Source organism: Panthera tigris, chromosome C2 (assembly GCF_018350195.1).
Source record: "Panthera tigris isolate Pti1 chromosome C2, P.tigris_Pti1_mat1.1, whole genome shotgun sequence".
Classification (NCBI taxonomy): Eukaryota; Metazoa; Chordata; class Mammalia; order Carnivora; family Felidae; genus Panthera; species Panthera tigris.
The window spans coordinates 46859771-46881056 of record NC_056668.1 but is presented as its reverse complement, the minus strand read 5'-3'; the positions used below and the strand labels follow the sequence as shown (position 1 = coordinate 46881056).

The following is a 21286-nucleotide window of genomic DNA, read 5'->3' as shown; positions in this document are numbered from 1 at the left end:
ATTTTTGCAAATCAATAGAGATTAAAACAGGAGAATCATAGATGTATAGGGAACAGAGATCCCACTCTTAAAGGGCTTAAGAGAAAATTGACTTACCCTGAGAACAAGGGAAAAAGCAACAGATTTAAAAGCATCTAGATCATAGGCAAGGAAGACCCACTTAGTATTTTTAAGCCAACTGCTAGAGAGGTAGGGAACTGCAGGGATTTTATCCAGTGAGAAAGCACTATCAGAGGCCATTTTTATAATCTCATCCTAATTTGCTGGTGACCAAGCCCATAGGCACCATGTTTGGTGCCTTCCCTCTGACCTGCTAGCACCAGAGGGCATGCTCTCCCCACCCTACACTATAACCAGGATGGACAAGTGCCCCAAGATTTATGCACCCCACCTACCTCACAATAGGGCCATGCAAGCTCAGAGCCCCACCCCACCAACACAGAGACTGAACTGTAATGGGGACAGGCAAGCATCCTGAGTCCCAACCACCCCAGGCAGCAGCAAAGCCAAAACTGGGTAAGTGCCCCACAACCAGGACAGGTAAATACCACCAGCCCTGCCCTCCCCACATAGCAGTCAACACACGACTAGACGGGGTACACATCCTGAGCCCCACCCAACACATACAGAAAATGAGTCCCACTCAATCTGCACAGAAGCTGAGCTGCAACCAAGATGGGCAAGTGGCTTGAACCCTGTTCTACCCTCAATGGCCAAGCTATACCAGGCCTAAACCTTCCCATGCAGTAGACATGACACCATAAGAGCTGGCAGGCACATGCAGCCACATGAGGGGTACATATAGAGATTGCACATATAGAGATTGCACCAGGGGAGATTGCACTTCTGGGCCATTGGCTACAGCTCTTATACAAGACCACTTCTTCAAGAGAGGAAGGTGGCCATTTAACCTCATACATATAGATAAACACAGAAAGAGGAACAAAATGAGGAGACAGAGGAATATGTTAAAAACCAAAGAATAAGACAAATCCCCCTAAAGGACCTTAATGAAGTAGAGATAAGCAACCTACCCAACAAAGACTTCAAAGTCATGGTCATAAGAAAGTTCAGCAATCTTTGGAGAAGAATGGACAAATACAGTAAGAACTTCAACAGAGAGAAAATATAATAAAGTACCATACAGAAGTTATAACAAAGCTGAAAAATAAACTAAAGATGGTTCAGTGGCAGAATGGATTAAATAGAAGCACAAATCAGCAAGCTGAAAGACAAGGCAATGGAAAACATCCAGACAGAGCAGTAAAATGAAAAAAAAAAAAAAAAAGAATTAAAAGAAGTGAGATACCTGAAGGGATCTCTGAGACAACATTAAGCAGAATAGCATTTGTATGATAGGGGTCCCAGAAAGAGAAAAGAGGAAAAACAATATTTGAAGAAATAATGGCTGAAAACTTTCCTAATCTGCAAAAGGAAACAGACATTCAGGACCAGGAGACCCAGATAGTCCCAAGTAAGATGAACCCAAAGACAAATGCACTGATATATAATTAAAATGGTAAAAGTCAAGGATGAAGAGAATCTTAAAAGTAGCAAGGGAAAAGCAATTTATTCTCTATAAGAGAAATCCCATAAAGCTACAAGATTTGTCAGCAGGAACTTTACAGGACAGAAGAGAGTGGCATGACCTATTCAAAGTATTGAAAGGAAAGAACTGCCAACTAAGAATTCTTTACCCAGCAAGGTTATCATTCAGAATCAACAGAGATGAGAAACTTTCCAGATAAATAAAAGATAAAGGAGTTCAATATCACTAAATCAACCATACAAGAAATATTAAAGGGACTTTTCTAAGCCAAAAAAAAGAAGGTTCTACTAATAAGAAAACATAAGAAAATCTCACCAGGAAAGGTAAATAAATAATAAAGGTAGTGAATCAGTCACTTATAAAGCAAGTATGAAGGGTAAAGGGCAAAAGTAGTAAAATTAATTTAAAATATAATTAGTTAAGGGATACTTGAAAGATGAAACACTTTTCATCAAAAATATAAAACATGGTTGGGGGGAGTAAAAATAAAAGCTTTGGAATGTGTTCAAAATTAACTTCCTAAAAACTCAGAGTAAATGCACAGAAGAAAAAGAGAAAGTAATCTAAACATAACACTAAATACAACAACCAAACCATAAGGGAAGAGAGGGAAAGAAAACAGAGAAACTACGGAATAGCCAGAAAGCAATGAATAAAATGGCAATGAATGAATGAATGAATGAATGAATGAATGAATAAAATTGCCTTCAATAATTACTTTAAATGAACCACTAAATACTCTAATCAAAATACATAGGGTGGCTGGGTTAATTTTAAAAGACAACAAGATCTTCCTACCTGCTGCCTACAAGATACTCACTTCAAACCTAGGACACTCACAGACTGAAAGTGAAATGATGAAAAAAGATAGGCCATGAAAATGGAAATGAAGAGAAAGCTAGGATAGCAATGTGCATCTCACACAAAATAGACTTTAAAACAGACTGTAACAAAAGACAGAAAGAAGGGCCTTACATAGTGATAAAGTGGTCAATCCAACAAGAGGATGTAACATTTGTAAACATTTATACACCCAACCTCCCTGACTCCCCAGTTGACCGGGCTTCTCTCTTCCATGTTGGCCCAAGGCATTCTGGACATAGAACAGTACTGGCATTTATCAGTCATATTTATATTTTCATCTTTCTTGGTAGGCAGCAATACATGGAGGTCAGAGACTGGGTCTTAAATAACCTCATAATGTTCCCCTTCTCCTCAATTACTTATTGCTACTAGGAACTTTTACATCTCTTGATATCTCTTGTCATTTTCGTTTTGGTGTGGGGGGGCTGGTGGGGAGTAAGAGTCGGCAGGACTAAGCAGGGAAGTGGGGGAGCAGAGGTGAGGGTCACCTACTTCCATTTGGTTCAGGGGACTGTTTGCAATTCCTATTATTAATAGAGTACCAAAGAACTGGCTGTTCAAGGGAGTTTTGAAGATTCTGGTTGGCAGAAATTCCTCAGAGCCCAGATGGATAGTGAGATGCAGAGTTAGGGAGGAACGGTCTTGTACCCTGCAGACAGAAAGGATGCAGCTCTCTTGGCAGGCACGTTGGAGTTCTTAGAGGTAGCATTGCCAGTAGTAGCATTCCCAGAGTATCATGCTGCACCTTTATGCAGTTGAACTTTCCTTGAAGTCCCTGGAAGATTCTTGACTACTTCAGGTTCCTCCTCATGAGAAGAGGCAAAGCAGGGATGCCTTCCAACACAGAGTCTCAGATGAATCAGCCAGCCATGTTGCTGTTATTGCTATGAGAAGTGACACTTTGTGGGGACTGTGTTGGTTGCTCTGATTGTAGGAGGAACAAAGAAAATCTGCAGTGGAGGTAGGGGATGTTATAGCCAGTATCAGCCAGACTTGTTTCCATTTTGGAGGAAGTGATAAAGAAACAAAAAGACCCAGATAGTCATCTCTCCAGAGAACAATACTGAACTCTATGGAGGCACATGGGAAGAAAGTTCTCTCTTTTCTCCTCTTCAGTTTTTCCTTCCTCTCTCCTTTCTTTCCTTTTTTCTCTCTTTCCCTCTCCTCTCCTCTCCTCTCCTCTCCTCTCCTCTCCTCTCCTCTCCTCTCCTCTCCTCTTGACCCCAGAGTTTTGGTTTCTATGACACCTTTGTGAAGGATGATAGAAAACAGTGGGTTATAATCCCTGTCAACTTAAACTGTTGCCATTAGTGAATATTCAACCAGGAAAATACAAACCACTAAAGCTTTTTAAAATGGTAGGAATTTGGGGAGCCTGGGTGATTCAGTCAGTTGAGCATCTGAACTCTTGATTTCGGCTCAGGTCATGATCTCATGGTCCATGAGATCCAGCCCTGCACTGGTCTCTGCACTGACAGTGCAAAGCCTGCTTGGGATTTTCTGTCTCCCTCTCTCTGTGCCCCTCCCCTGCTTGTGCGCTCTCTCTCTCTCTCTCTCTCTCTCTCTCTCTCTCTCTCTCAAGTAAATAAACATTTAAAATAGTAGGAATTTAATAGGGTGAATTAGGTATAGATAAGATGGAAGATTTGAGAAACCAAATAGGAGATAGAGTGGCAAGCCAGAAATCAGCAGCAAAAGAAACTATAACAAGAGAGATAAAGGGAGAGTTCTTTTTTAAATTGAGGTATAATTGACATACAACATTGTGTAAATATGAAGTATACAAGTGTTGATACATTTGTGAGTTGCAATATGATTTTTATTGGATCCTGGTCACTGGAGTCATGTAGTGGAATTTAAAACTGCAACTGACTTTTCTTGCCATGAAGCCACGTGAGAGATGCAACCTGAGGCAGAAAAAGAGGTAGAAATGCCCAGGCTTTTCCTTTTCTCCTGCTCTCCAATCTTCCCATGAGTTGCCTGTCCTTGGCTAAAGCCAGAGCCAGCTGAGAGCTCAGGGAATGTAGCCTGCAGGGGGCAGCACCACCTTATTACAGAGCTGCATGGGGGAAAGGAGAAAATATTTGAAACAGACCAAGGCTCAGTGCAGTCTTCTTACAGTAGCCTTCTGGGTAATATGATGGACGAAAGGGGTGTGTGTGTGTGTGTGTGTGTGTGTGTGTGTGTGCACGTGCGTGCGCGCGCATGTGTTGTGTGTTGTAGGGCAGGGATTGGGGGCAGTGGATAGTCTGAAATTGAGACAAATTCTTAACTTTCCTGCCAGAAGAATTGAAGTTTATGCTGGCTTGATACTTAGTTTTCAGACCAAAGGATCATATTCAACATGAATTCATTTCACAGACTTTAATAAAACATTAGATTTTGCCACCAGTTTAAATGAGCTAATCTAAGACTGTGTTCCAAATGAGTAGTAACATTGTACAAATAGCCAAACAATTCAACCAAGTGGTGCTTAGTCTTTATACTGAAATGGTAATATTCATTTCTTACTGTAGTTATCATGGAAGAATTAGACTTAGAGGAGGGATATGTGTTTATTTTCATTTATTCATGATGTTATCACCACAAGTGGGCAAGCTTGTTTGGATAAAATACAAATTGGCTTAAAGGTTTAACATAAAAATTAGCTAAATTACCCTTAAACAGGGCTGAAACTTTTTAATTAACCTTTTTTTCCCTTTTTCATTTTTATGTGTCTCTTGCTTTTTCTGTTTTCAGCCAAGAGAGACAGTACTGAAATGTCATTAAAAAATGTCGATTTTGCAATATTTCTCTGCCCTTGGGAACAGGAAATACCTAGAATTCTGCTAGTAAGATGGTTCTTAAGAAATTTCTCTTGTAATTTTTATAATGAAGGGGATTAAATACGTTTGGATGAGTATCCAGCATTGGGAACGTTGTCACTCTGATGCTCCAGACCCATTGACATTTTCCCAAAATGTTCCTTCTTCCATATGTTAGGGAATTACTTTTAAGATCAAGTAATGAGTATAATTGAGTCTGTGCTGGTTTTGGATTACATACTCCTTATGAATGTGAAATAGATTAAATAGGGGACACTTGAGAAGTAATGAATTCCAACAATAATATCAACTGGTATAACTAAGAAGCTGAGCGAGGGACTTTTGACAGCATTAAAGTGGTATTGGCATTTTCTTCTCTTCAGAGGAGAGAAGTTGGGGCTAGGTCGTAAATGACAATCGGCTTTCTGAAGGCCTCCCAGGCTACCCCGACAGCTTTTTTGGCTGCATGGTAAACCTCTAGTCACTGGAGCCGTGGAACTGATTTAGCAACAAAGTTAAAATAATGTCACTAAAGGCCAACATTGAAAAATTATACTGTTCTCATATCTTCGTTTTATCATGAGAATTACTTCTGTATCATAAGATATCCATGTCTTATGTTTATACTATCGTTGCTATAGATAATTTGATTGGCTTAGTCAACATTTGAGAGAAAAAAGCAGACGATTAGTCACTGAGTATTCACTATGTTCTAGTGGCTGTGTGAGTTGCTTGGCAGTGCTTAGGAGGAGACACGGGCATTAACCAATGGACAGATGGATGATTTGTCTGTCACAGCCACAGGCTGCACTCAGTTATCACATGGGATGCAAATGACAGAGGGTAGCAGTTGTGTCTTAGTGAAGTTAGTGTGGGCTTTGGAACCAGTTGCCTGCTTATTCTCAAATCCATTTCCTGTCCTTCCTCTGCTCCCTTCTCTGTGTTAGTAAGAAGCTGTTCTTGTTATTCCCAAAACTTTACCATTCAGCTTTGCCCTGGGAATGGAACTGGAAGACACGGGCAACAAATAGGAGGGATAGAGCAAGGAATAACCAGGGTACTTACCTCTACCTCTCTCTGCTTCGAGGATATCTTTAGTAGTGACTGTTCTGATGCTCCAGCTCCTGCCAGACAGCTTGCTCTTCGGCCCCAACTCCCACTGTCTGAGCCTGCTGGGTTTCAGCTTCTACGTGTCTTCTTCTGAGTTTTGGAGACATCAGTTCCTCCCTTTGCCCATCCAACTCTGGGGATAATTGCGGCCTCTTGTATTAGAAATTCCTGGTTTCCTTCCCTCCCATGTTTTCTGTTTGGGCTCTTCTAATATCTTTGTGACAAGTATCCCTTAGAAAACTCCCTCTATTAAATTACTGGGTACAGGAATTGGTGCTCTGGCTGCACCATAAATGATGCTGAATCTGAGAGATGTAGGTTAAAGTCTACTTTTGATCCACCGTGAGGAATCCACTTGAGCAAGTCATTTAACTTTCTGAGGATGTTTTCTCATTCATATTGTGGGGTTAGTATGGACCTCCAAAATTGTAATAGAGCTTAAATGAGATTTCTATCATGGTACCTACCACAACGCAAGCATCCAATAAATCTTAGCCCTTAAGCCTATGATTTAAAAACCAGGGTAGTGCTCTCTAAAGTATCTAATACAGAGAATCCTAGGGAAACAAAAGCATCATGATTATATGAGTAAAACATTCATTTAAGAGGGTGTGTGGGTTGTTGGAAAGGTCATGGAATACAAATTGGAGTTGTTTGGACGTACTGTCTATGGTGAAGAGCAGATTATCTGGGAGCAAAAGATGAGATTAGGGTGTATTCCAGGGACGGGGTCAACTGGGAGACAAAAGTTGGCTGAAAGACATTAAGGCGTGACTGGAACAAGAACAGTGGGCAGCAAGGAGTTAGAAAAGCTGAGGGCACATAAGGATAGCTTCCGGCTGTGGGAACCATCCACAGATTTACGCAAACCCGTAGTATTAGAGGAGAATACTCCCTACTATAAAAGAAGGCAATGTTGCTTATCCCATGTTGGTATACAATTTTTGCTAATCTACATTGAACATGACATCAGAGCTCTTCTATGGCATATTTGGTGATTGCAAATGGGCAGCTGCCTTAAGCAGAAAAGCCCAAAAACTTACCTCAATTTCTAGAACCTTATAAAAAATTTTAGTCATCCAAATCTTAATTGATCTAGATATATTCTTAACCTCCTTCCTTTTACTGGAAATGTCATATAGAGAAATGTATTTTATTAATCTGATAGACATGAGATTTATAATATAATGGATCCACTTGTCTAAGGTTGTAATGGAAAAACATTTTGGTTAAACTTAGTAGATATGTTTAGAGTGTGACATGGGCTTGGAAGATAGTAGGTGCTCAATTAGTGCTTGTTGAATAAAATGTGTATTAAATAAAAACATTGGCAACATGAAATCACACATTTCCCAAGAACTTATCAAGGCAATCACAAAGGAGCAACACACTGCATTTTGAAATAATGAATGTGAAACTATAAAATGTGATACAAATGTAAGATGTTATTATTATAAAAGAATCTTGTGAAACATAGCAAGAGTTGTTGGTATTAAATAATGATTCATAATTTTAGCCTTGTAAATTAGGGAGTGTCAGGTATTTGTATCTCTGATTTATATCTCAGTAAATCACCGGTAGAATGTAGTGGGCCTGGAAAACAAATCCAAAGCAGACTTGAGTCTATTTTCGATGGTACTACATTTGAGAGGAATGCAGACAACCTAGTTTAAAGGTATTGTGACAGACTTTATTATCTACACAACAAAACATACAGGCTGAGCCCTGCTCTTTAGAGGGCTTGCCCTTTTCCTGGTCACTGAGAGCAAGAGGATCACCCTGGCTCTCCCCCAAGCTGGCTCACAATATCTTCTGGCTAAATTTATCCTCAGGCTAAATCTGGTACCAAGGAGATTGTACATGTAGTTACTTTGGGTGCAGTGCTTGACAAGACAAACTGTGTGTGTGTGTGTGTGTGTGTGTGTGTGTGTGTACAAAGCACTTTTCTCAGCTACTATGGTAGACACTTGTTACCATTGCTATTGGGTGATACTCGACAAAACGTCTTTCAATATAGTAATCACCATGAAGGCACATTCTTACATGCTTCAAGAACATTGGAGGTACTTAGAAATACAATTTTGGGGATAAAGACTTGGAAACTTGAAGTCAGAGAAAGAATAACAATGGTTCAGTCTTATTTACACTGTGGTTGACGTTTATAGCATTTAGTTAACCATCACTTCATATAGTCTTCCTTTAAATGAATTTACACTTTTTTATAGGACCCTTTTACTAATTCTCCCTACAAATATTCTCTTTTTCAGTATTTCATATAAAGTAGGAGTTATTTAAGATGCTGCCTAGATACAGCTGTTATTTTATATCAGGGAAAACAACACAGAGTCCTAAGTGAAAACAGAATGGCATTCCTTTCCAATATACCAATATGCTGGGAATTTTACTTTCAATATGACTGCCCTGAAAAATAAATACAGTTTCAAATAGCCAGTTTGAATATCCTAAAATGCTCTAAGACACTTTGGCAACATTGGTAGAAAATTAATTTGTGGTTTATTCATATTACTCTGCATGAGGAGAAAATAGCTCAGTCAATGAATGGAAACTAATTTCTTAATGTTTCTCATTTGCCTAATTGCTTTCCCAAGGAATAAATAATAAACAATCAAAGAAAAAGTTCATGAAAGGTACAAGACACGCTGATGGCCACAGAGCTTTCTTCAATTCTTTCTTAGTTTTACAGGTTCTTTTCTGAAATCAGTCACCTCTACTATCATCTCCATCATTATCAACATTAACAAAACACAAGAGTCACCCATTTCCAACTTTTTGTTTCTCCTTTTTATTCTTACATCCTTCTTCTCTTCCTTCTCCTTTTCTTCCTCCTTCCTCAAATCTCCTTCTCTGCCTTCTCTTTTTCAATGAAATAGAGTTCATTGAAGAGTTTTTGGGGAGGAGGGATAGTGGAGGATGTTCAACAAACCGTGAATCCGTCAGTCTGGCTGGAATGAAGCGAAATAGTGGAAATAATGTAGGGAAGGTAGGTGGGAGCCAAATTGTGAAAGCCCTTGAAGGACAGGTTTGGATTTCATTCTGTAAGCAATGGAGAACTGTCAGTGGTTACATACGAACATATGCTAAAGAGTGATTTTGGAAAATATACATATTAGTAAAAGTATAGATTCAGCTGGTCTAAGACAACCAAAAAATGAAGGTGACTTAAGTAAGATTAAAATTTATTTCTTAGTCTATTAACAGTCTAGGCTTAAGTAATCCAGACTGGTAGATTGGTTTGACAGAGGGAGAACTCCAGGACCATTCTATCCTGTTGTTTCACCATCCCTAAGACTTGTCCTAGAGATAGTCCACATGGGCCATGACTGCTTGCCTCCACTTCCCCTTGTCTGAGGCAAAGAAAGGGAATGGGGAGTACAGGTGTCCAGCTCAAATACAGAGATCCTCTTAGTATAAAAAATACTAGCAAACAAGTGTCCAACCTGGCAGGCAGCAGTATGCAGAATATACTGGAATAGAGTATCTAACTTTGTCTCTGTAAATTCCCTAACTATTCTAGCACCAGGTTTCTTCACCCCTTAGGGGATAAGTATACTATCCTTGGACAGATTCCCATACCAAGGAGATGCAAAACAGTGCATGGAAGAAATAGTAAACCAAATGTTAGGGGAGTTAGGTTTAAGTCTCAACTTATTACTTATAAGTTGGGTGACTTTAGGTAGATTGCCTAAACTTATTGGATTTCAATTTTATTTTCTATATATGTGGTTATAAAAGCTACCTCTTTTTGTCACAATGTTTGTCATAACAATTAAAAAACAGCAAGGTACTGTCATTGCCTTTCAATTAGTATTGGATGTAGATGTGTGTGTGTGTGTGTGTGTGTGTGTGTGTGTGAGAGAGAGAGAGAGAGAGAGAGAGAGGGAGGAAAGAAGAGAGAGAGTTGGAAAAAGGATAAAAGTATAATATCAGGGAACAAGTATGAAAACGACTATGATTATGGCTGTGATCTTTATTCATTTCTTTATCTCCAGTGCCTGCCATATGGCAGACCCTACACTTATTAGTTGGGTTTATTTCTTAAATTGCAAGTTTTACTTTAGAGCATCACATCCAAATGCTTTTAGGGAAATTATTTATGTTTATTTTGAGTTTTTCAAGCCTTCCTTTACCTCATTTTCATCAACTGTCTAGAGTAGACCACATTGTAGAGAATAAAGGTATGGTTTAATATAAAACTTCTGTTGTTTCTCATTTTATCAGGGAGATATCTAAAAGTGTGTCAATATTTTGAAAATGTGTAACCATTGTATTTTATCATTCTTTTTGGTTTTTTTTTCATCATAAGTGTACTCTTTAATCCCCACTCTCTATTTTCCCCCATCGCCTCCCATCTCCCTTCCCTCTAGTAACCATCAGTTCTCTATAGTTAAGAATCTATTTCTTGGTTTGTCTTTTCTTTTACTCATTTGTTTTATTTCTTATTCTGCATAAGAGTGAGATAATATGGTATTTTTCTTTCTTTGACTGACTTATTTCACTTATCATTATACTCTCTAGCTATATCCATGTTGTTACAAATGCAAGATTTCATTCTTTTTTATGGCTGAATAATATTCTGGTCTGTGTGTGTGTGTGTGTGTGTGTGTGTGTGTGTGTGTGTGTGTGTGTGTATCTATGTATCTATCTATCTATCTTCTTCATTCATGTATCAATGGACATTTGGGCTGCTTCCATAGTTTGGCTATGGAAGCAAATAATCCTGCAGTAAACATAAGGGTGCATATATCACTTTGAATTAGCATTTTTGGATATTTTGGTAAATACCCTGTAGTGCAATTATGGTGTCATAAGGTAGTTGTATTTTTAATTTTTTGAGGAACCTCCATACTGTTTTCCACAGTGGCCGAACCAATATGCATTTCCACCAACGTTGCAAGAAGGTTCCTTTTTCTCCACATCCTAACCAACATTTCTTGTTTCTTATGTTTTTTGATTTTTGCTATTCTGACAGATATGAGGTGATATCTCATTCTAGTTTTGATTTGCATTTCCCTGATGATGAGTGATGTTGAGCATCTTCTTATGTGTCTGTTGGCTATTTTTGTGTCTTCTTTGGAGAAATGTCTATTCATGTCTTCTGCCCATTTTTAATTGTATTATTTGTTTTTTGGGTATTAAGTTGTGTCAGTTCTTTATGTATTTTGGATACTAACCTTTTATCAGATATATCATTTACAAATATCTTCTCCCATTCAGTAGGTTACCTTTTTAGTTTTGTTGATTGTTTACTTTGCTATGGAGAAACTTTTATTTTGATGTAGCCCCAGTAGTTTATTTTTGCTTTTATTTCTTTGCCTCAGGAGACATGTCTAGGAAAATTTTGCTACAGCTAGTGTGAGAGAGATTACTGCCTGTGCTCTCTTTAAGGATTTTTATGGTTTCAGGTCTCACATTTAGGTCTTCAGTCCATTTTGAGTTCATTTTTTTTTTCATTCTTTTTTAAACTATATTTTCATGAAGCTCTCCTGTAAGATTAAACCATGAAGTTTTTTTTGCCCTGGGAATGAGTCCCTAAGATGACTTTTTGAGTCCATAGTAATAGACTGGTTTTGAAATCTAGTTTTCTTGAGAAATAAAAGAATTTATTAAATTTTCAGTTTTCCCTCACTATAAATATCAAAAACCAAGCCTGGCACACTTGCTTCATAGAGTTTTATTATAAGTCATATAAGTATATAAATGCTGAAGTCTGTTGTAAGGAAAGTTCCCATTAGGGTACTTAGGTTTGTTTTTTGGTTTTGTTTTGTTTTCCCATGGAGACTGGAAGGTAGAAGAAAGAGAAACAAGAAGTCAAATTTTATTGTCCTAGTGTAATTCTCTTGGAGAAAATCCCAAGAAGTGGAAGTGAGAAGTAGAAATTCATAGATAATTTTTGGAAGCTGCCTGTGCAGGGGGCTTGCTCCTTACTTCTCAGACAATATTGAAGCCAGCCCTTAGATAAATTGTTTCTTTCTGTATATGCCGAAGCATTATGGTGCCAACCAGGTAAGCATTTTAAAATGGTTCAGTGTCAAGTCAGATAGGCTAGACCTGATGTGCTGGTAACCTGTAGGTTAGGTTTGGCCTTTAGGCAATCTAAATACTTGTATATGCTTGAGTAGGAGACACCTAAGCACTGAATCAGGACAAGAAATCAGCAGATGTTGTTAAACTGATGATATGCCGGGGATCAATTTAATCTCAACAAATATCATGGAAGCATTCCTAGGGGCAAGACTAGTGGTTGGCAGGACCAACCACATGTGCTAGAGAGGGAAGAAAATAATAGTGAAGGATATGGAAGCATCTCCTGTACCTAGGTGCCAACTTTGGAAGGTGGAGTTGGGGTGGGGGAACCCCTAGAGAAGGAAGAAACTTAAAGTTTACTGAATTAACCCAGCGAAATAATTTTAATTTGGAAGGGAAGGGTTTTTTACCCCTGCGTTAATAGGAGTTCATAAGTTATAGGGGCACCTGCATGGCTTAGTACATTAAGTGCTCAGTCCAACTTCGTGGGTTCAAGCCCCACTTTAGGCTCTGTGCTGACAGCTTAGAGACTGGAGCCTGCTTTAGATTCTGTGATTCCCTTGCTCTCTACCCCTCCCCTTCTTGTGCTCTGTCTGTCTGTCTCTCATAAATAAATAAACAATAAAAAAAAAGAAAGATAAGTTATAGATGATGGCAAAAGGTGTAGGATATATCTGAGTTGTTGCATACACATTGGAGCCTACTACAAGGACTTAAAATGTTCAGTACTATCCCAAAGTAAACATTGACATTCACTAGTGCTTAAAGTATATGCTATTTTGGTCAGTGGTTGCATGGTAGGATATTCTTTTTTATAAAAAAGAAGCCATTGATTCTAGAACTTTCATAACTTCTGAATTTCTTCATGACTAGGTGGTAGGGTGGAGAAATTTAAACCCCTCAAAAGAATTCCAGCTGGCCTCCATGAGCACTTGTCAAAGTACTTGGAACTTCCAGGGGTGATCACTGAGCATCTTGTGAAGGGCATAAGAAGGAGGGAGAAAATGCCTATTGCCAATCAAAGGTAGGAGACTGAGCCAGAGAACCCACTCCATTTGCTTTTGTGCTTGCTGTTTGATTTGGCAAAAACAGGCTCCTTGCAGGAGGGAAATGGTTTCTACGTTGGTCTGCAGACTAAAAGGATGTGGAGTCAGTTGTTCTGACTAAATTAGTTTGGTTCATTTCCCTGGGACCTCCCTAAACACACTGACATTTTTACAAGAATGAAATGAAGGCAATGATGACAAAGAAGACATTATAACTGCCGCCTAAATTGCTAGTATAATATTTATTTGTTAGTGCTTCTGAAATGGTTTGTAAAGAAGGAAAATTTTAAATAGTTATTTAATCTATCTTTCTGGTGGTGTAGAATTACCAACTACTATTTATTAAGGGTTAGGTAACAGATTTTAAAATGTCTAAGTTATGAGGGAAAATAATTCCATATATTCCAAAGGAGATACCTTGGGCAGCCTGGTTCTATAATTAAATGTATTTGCCAAAGAGCTCATAGTCTAAGGAGATAGTCAAGGAACATGCACTTAAAATGTAATAAATTTTTTAGTATTTTGTCATTCATGTATCCAAGTGTTATCAAATGCCATTATTGTGCCAAGTATTGGGCTAGATGCTGGGAATGTAAAAGCTTGCTATCTAACTGGAGTGATGAATTTGAATGATTCACTAGAATAAAGGAAGTGCTAAGAGAGGGACTTACAGAGCCATAAAGGAACATGAAGAGTGAAGACTGGGGAGCAGATTTGGGGAATCAGAGGAGGCTTCAAGGAGGAGGTATTATTTGTGAGAATCTTTTATAGAAAGCCACATGAAGTCACTTCTATAATGTACTTCAAAACATGTACTTTGATGAAAAGGCCATTTTGGGGGTTTTCTTAAAAACAAAAGACTTAATCAACTGGAGGGAGTTTCTTTAGTATGTGCCTTAAGACAACCTGAAATGAGGAGAGCAAGCCATTGTTTAATGATTTTTAAATTTACTTTGATCATCATTAAAGTAAAATCACCTCCACCATGTTGCATTGTGCTAGATGGCTTGGGAATGTCATTATGAAAGCCAGATCTCCTGAACCAAAAGTGAGAGGAAAAGTGGAGTTTGTCTAAGGGTATTTTCTAACAACTTCACCTTGTGCCCTTTCTTGGCCCCTTTTCCTCTTCCCTTTAACCATTGTGATGGATATCTAGGGTTCTCCCATTCTTTCTTGTCCCTTTGATGGGTAGGAAACCATTGGCATGGTAGTCTACTGTATGACTACAAAATCCTAGTCATGGTATTATTTAAACGCTAAAAACTGATAAATAAATCTAATTACTTGAAATGTACATATATATGTGCAAATTCTCCATTTTTATTCCCAGTGTAGACTTGAGTGATAAGGGGAAAGGAAAACGGAATGACAGGAAAAAAAAGTATATGTATATATATGTTTATAATATAGATATATGTATATCTATGCATACATCTGGATGTTATATATCACACAACATGTTATTGTGCTAAATGATGTTGATTATGTTGCCAAGAATCATAGAGAAAGCCTGGAAAATTTTAATTCAATTTATTATCATCTTCTCTTTGTGTCTGGCACTGTCATTTTCCACCCCCCAGAGCATGTGAACTTTTCAGCTTCTGAATTGATTGTTTTTAGCCATTAACTGGGTGAACTCTATGAACCCAGAGTAAACTGATTCTGGGATGATTTCCTGACAGTACTTAGTGCTGATCCTTTTTTTAGAGAAGACATGTGATTGTTATTAATGAGATTTTGATTGTTTTCAGTTTCCTCACCAGGCAGTTCTATGTGTTTCTGTTGCTCAGTTTTAGCCCCATAAATTTTCTTTGTTATTTAAATTTATTATCTTGTATTGTATGCAGCCTATTACATAATTTAAGATAATTCTTATTCATCTTAATTCCCCACTGATTATTCTGGAAATTATTACTATATTGGCCAATACTGAGCCCACTATATAGTACACTCTTTTCATTTCCCTTTCAAATGTTAATTTATTTTCTCTTTAATTTCACCAAAACTCTGAAAGGCTCCCACTATATCTAATCAAAAATTCTTGCCTTACTTAACATGATGTTTGTTTATTACTTTCATTCAATTGCTTATGATTTCTTATAAATGTCAAGTGTAAGAAACAATGTAAAAAATTTAATATCTCTGCAACTCATAAAATCTTAAAATCTAATTTTCAGTTTGACACAAAATTCAAAAACAACTCAAACTGTTCAAATGCAACCTCTTGGAAACATTTCCAAATTGATTCCAAATATTCTTTTGTAGTTATGGGTCCTATTTCCCTCTGCATATTTGTTAATTTTCCTTTTTTTTTTTTTAAGTTTTAGAAAAATGAAAGTTCAAACAAGTACCATATGATCACTAAAACATATACTCATTGGATTGGATAAGACCTTCATAGTTATTTGATACATATATTCATTGCATTTTAAAGTCTCCTTTACATACACACTCTCTCTAAGAGATAATCTGGCTTATTCTTGAATGCCTTCTTTTAAAGGAGCATCTTCACATTGGACAAATAGGAGGGAAACCACATCAAAGTAGGTAGGAAAGGCTAAGCCACATACTCACCATAAACCCCACCCTTGGTATGGTGACTCACAAAGGGTCATGGGGGGAGTCTCAAAATGCACCCAAACTTCTCCTGATGAGCAAAAGGTTCATACTGTACATGGGCACCCTAACTTTTAAGACAAGCACCTGAGAGATAAGTACCCAAAGCATCTGGCTTTGAATACCAGTGGGGCTCATTTCAATAGACCCATGGGGTTATGGCAAACTAAGGAACATCCCTTGAAGGGTCAGCACACAGACTCACTCACCCCAGGGCCCAGATGAGAAGCAACTCTTTGAAAAGTACCCAGATTTTATGTGAAAGAGACTCCTCTCCTAATTTTGAAGCATTGATCTAAGGGGCAGGGATATTTTCCAGGTGTGGAGGCTGGTGGTGACATCTTCCTCCTGTCTCTCTGCTTTGCTAAAGCTGGCAAATGCCATACTTTTTCTTCTTTCTTTATTTATTTTATTTCTTTCATTCTTTTTTTTCTCCTTTTTCTTTATTTCCTTTTTTTTTCCTCTTTTGTTTTTTGGGTGAGTACCATCTTTGCATTCCCCCTCTGCCTTGTCCAACTGGTGGCACCATCTTCACACTATCCCTCTGCTGTTCTCCAGAGCATAAGTATCTCCCAGAGTCATGGTGGTTTCAAGAATGTCAGGGGATGCCCCTTGATCACCTGGCTTTGGAAAACAAGGGGGCTTGTGTTCTTGGGTCCCATGAGTCTCTAACAATCAAAGAGAGTTCTTGGCAGAGTATCACCCCCAGGGCACTGCACAGGTAGCAGACTGATACACATCTCTAGCCTTTCCATGAAAGAAGCCTGCTTGCTACAACTGGAGCTTCAGCTTTAGGGGCAGACTTCAGGTGTGGCACACATCTAGAGGCTATGGAGGTGCTCTCAGGGGACACAGGCTCATGAATGTAATCTCTGCATTGTCCCTCTGTCTTACTATGATTTACTGAATTCTCCCAGTGACTGCTGCCCAGGAGACATCTCCAGTTTGCTTGATTTGGGGAGCCACTGGGGCTAATGTTTGCAGTCCTACAGGGTTGTGTATATTTGCATTCTTTAAAAGCTGATGCCTAAGGGTCTGGCTTCCAATCAGTCTGAATCCAAATGTTGACCGATCGTCTCCTTTGGGACACTGGCTGGTCTTGGCACAGCCTCAATTATTGGGAGCTATTAAAAATTAAACAGGCTGCTGGACAATCATGAAGATTTGAGAGATAACCAAGAGCTAGAGCAGGGTTGAACAGTAAGTTTCATATTCTGCACAGCTCTTCAAGAGTGGCAGAGATGGCTGTTTCCTGTAATGCATGGAAACAAACACAGACAAAGCAAAATGAAGAAACACAGGAATATATTCTAAATGTAAGAATAAGATAAAACATTAGGAGGTGGGGGAGAATCTGAGAAATGGGGAAAAGTAATGTACCTGATTTAAGGAGTTCAAAGAAATGGTCATAAAGATTTCAGGAAAAGAATAGATGAACATGGCAAGAACTTCAACAAAGAGAAAATATAAGAAAGTGCCAAACAGAAGTTAAAGAACTGAAGAATGCAATAATTCAACTGAAAATATTCTGAAGAGGTTCAATGATAGTATAGATGAAAATGAAGAAAGGAATAAGTGAACTTCAAGACAGAGTAAATGAACCTAATTGGAGCAAAAAAGAAAAAAGAATGGAAAGTAGTGAAGATAGCTTAAGAGACTTAGGGACAAAATCAGACAGACATTCATATTATAGGATTTCCAGAAGAAGAGAGAGAAAAAGGGCCAGAAACATTATTTGAAAAAATAATGGCTGAAAACTTCCCTCATCTGAGATAAGCAACAGACATCCAGGTCCAAAAAGCCTAGACAGTTCCAAATAAGGTAAACTGAAAGATACTCACAAGACACATTATAATTAAAATGTCAAAAATTAAAACCAAAGAGAGAATCGTAAAAGTAGCAAGAGAAACAATACCTTGTTACATACAAAGGAATCCCTATAGGACTATGAACATATTTTTCTGCAGAAACTTTGCAGTCCACGAGGGAGTGGCACTTTTTTCAAAGTGCTGAAAGAGAAAACTTCCAACCTTGAATACCCTACACAGCAAAAGTACTCAGAATTAAGAGATATTAAGAGTTTTCCAGACAAGAAAAAGCCAAAGGAGTTTGTCATCTCTAAACTGGCTTCTTTAGAAATGTTAAAGGGACTTCTTTAAACTGAAAAGGGAGGGGCGCCTGGGTGGCGCAGTCGGTTAAGCGTCCGACTTCAGCCAGGTCACGATCTCACGGTCCGTGAGTTCGAGCCCCGCGTCAGGCTCTGGGCTGATGGCTCAGAGCCTGGAGCCTGTTTCCGATTCTGTGTCTCCCTCTCTCTCTGTCCCTCCCCCGTTCATGCTCTGTCTCTCTCTCTGTCCCAAAAATCAATAAACGTTGGAAAAAAAAAAAAATTTAAACTGAAAAGGGAGGGCACGAATTAGTAACAAGAAAACATATGAAAATATGAATCTCACTGGAAAAAGTAAATACAGTATATAGTAAAGGTAGTGGCTTAATTACCTATAGGGCTAGTATGAGGTGTAAATGACACGTCATAAAAATAACTGTGAATACAATAATTAATTAAGAGGTAAAGAGATGAAAAGAGAGATGCATGTCTGGCTCAGTTGGTAGAGTATGGAACTCTTGATCTCTGGTTTGTAAGTTTCAGCCCCATGTTGGGTGTGGAGATTACTTAAAAATAAAGTCTTTAAAAAAAAAGATAAAAAGAGGGGCATCTGGGTGGCTTAGTCAAGCATCTGAATTCGGCTCAGGTCATGATCTCACAGTTCATGAGTTGGAGCCCTGCATCGCAACTGGCAGGGCAGAGCGGGATTCTCTCTCTCTCCCTCTGTCTCTGCCCCTCCCCCACTTGTGTGCACATGCGCGCTCTCTCTCTGTCTCAAAATAAATAAACTTTAAAAAAAAGATAAAAAGAAAATGTGACATCAAAAACATAAATGTAAGGGGAATAAAAGTATAGATCTTTAGACTATGTTTAAATTTAAGTTGTTATCAACTTAAAATATATGGCTATAGATATAAATTATATGTAATCTTTCATGGTAACCAACAAGCAGCAATCTGTAGTAGATATATGAAAGATAATGAGAAAGGAATCTAGGGTATCACTAAAGGAAGTCATTAAATCCCAAAGAAGGGACTAAGAGATGAAGAAAAGAACAAAGGGACTACAAAATGGCCAGAAAACAATTAACAAAATGTCAATAGATACATACCTATCAATAATTAATTTAAATGTCAGTGGACTAAATTCCACAATCAAAAGACACAGAGTGGCTGAATGGATACAAAACAAAACCCAAATAAGAACCATTTATATATATGTTGCCTAAAAGATCTATGTTCACTAAAAGAGTGAATGAGTGAGGGGCAGAGAGAGAGGCAGACACAGAATCCAAAGCAGGCGCCAGGCTCTGAGCTGTCAGCACAGAGCCAACATGGGGCTGGAACTCACAAACTGCGAGATCATGACCTGAGCCAAAGTTGGATGCTTAACCAACTGAGCCAGGCATCCCTGACTAAAGCTTAATTTTAAAAAAATGGGTGTGTAATGTATTATCCAAGTATATTTTATTGTTTAATAAACAAAGTCATTTTATTTTTCCTAGTATATGGTGAGCCTCACCTAAAAATATCACTAATAATAGCTGGACAAAATTTCCAGACTGACTGACCATCCGAGCTCTCTTTCCAAACTCTTCCCTCAGAAACTTCCCTCTCCTCATAGAGTTTTCCAGTATAGAGCTGATTTAAGCCATTAGGATTATAGTCACCTGTTACAAGAATGTCTTATAACTGTACTTCCCCCCCCCCCCCATAGGTTAATATAACACAAACCCAGTAGCCAGAATCTTTCTGTTAATTTTTTTCTCAAATGCCCTTGAACCCTATCTCCAATTTAATGTTTGGAGAGGTCTTAGCAATGATGAAATACATACAAATTAAATATGTCTGGTATGACCACACTTTCCTGGTGTTTCATGGAATCATGAGGTTTCAAAAACCACTAGTCCAGATCAGATTTTCCTTGTTTGTCAATGAATATGGAATGTGGGGTGGAATCATAGAATCACAGAATGTTCGAGCTGGAAGACTCTTAGAGTTCATCTAGTCCAATTCCTTATTTTACAAAATCAAAAGCTTCATTGCCTGTTGGCCATTATCTGGTAACTTCAGGCATTCTCTGATCTTACATTCCTTGGGTTCCATCCAGACCCAGGTCTGAGATATGCTGTGCTCCTGGATAAATGCATTCCACTTGGATAAAGCAAAACAAAAGCCCAGCCACCTATTCTACTAGCAGACAGGAGTATAAATATGAAGTTTTGAGGGTGCATCAACAGTCAGCTATGCTGTGGTTCATTAAAATGAGGCTTATTTAAGTAGCCTTGGGTTTCCTCTAAGGTCATACATTTCAGTTCCTTTAAGGTTTCTGTCAATCCAGTAGTAAAGACTCTTGATTTGTTTTATGTGTATATATATTGAACTTTAACTGAAGTTCAGGTTGAATATCCTGGATGTAGGGAAGTCTGATTTTTTTAAAAAACACATATCTTGGGGCGCCTGGGTGGCTCAGTCGGTTGAGCATCCGACTTCAGCTCAGGTCACGATCTCACGGTTCATGGGTTTGAGCCCTGCGTCGGGCTCTGTGCTGACAGCTCAGAGCCTGGAGCCTGCTTCGGATTCTGTGTCTCCCTCTCTCTCTGCCCCTCCCCTGCTCATGCTCTGTCTCTCTCTGTCTCAAAAATAAATAAAAACATTTAAAAAAATTTAAAAAAAACAAAAACACATATCTTTTTTAAAAATTTTTTAATGTTTATTTATTATTTTTGAGAGATAAAGCGTGAGTGGGGTAGGGGCAGAGAGGGAGAGACAGAATCTGAAGCAGGCTCCAGGCTCTGAGCTGTCAGCACAGAGCCCGATGCGGGACTCGAGCCCACGAACTGTGAGATCATGACCTGAGTCGAAGTCAGACGTTTAACTGACTGAGCCACCCAGGTGCCCCTAAAACACCTATTTTTAAGCCTACTTTGCCTTGTTTATCCTTAGAAAATTTCCATGAAGGGAATTCAAGGGTCTCTTTCTCATAAATAAATAAATAAATAAATAAATAAATAAATAAATAAATAAATACATGCTAAAATTTAAATTAAAAAAAAAAGGAAAACGTGCAGATAGGTTTTCTGTTGCTCTTGGCTTCTCAAGAATAAAGCTTGTGGCAAAACTACAGAACTGCCAAGGTTTGGAGT

The 21286-nt window shown here is 38.4% G+C and overlaps 1 long non-coding RNA gene across 1 annotated transcript in view; it reads left to right on the top strand.

Moving 5' to 3' along the window:
• The first annotated feature begins 458 nt into the window (after nucleotides 1–458).
• Nucleotides 459–21286, top strand: part of LOC122230536 — a 178712-nt gene continuing 157884 nt past the window's right edge. The window contains exons 1-2 of the long non-coding RNA XR_006207525.1: nucleotides 459–516; nucleotides 13246–13396. This is a non-coding gene — a long non-coding RNA (uncharacterized LOC122230536). The remainder of the gene's footprint in view (nucleotides 517–13245; nucleotides 13397–21286) is intronic.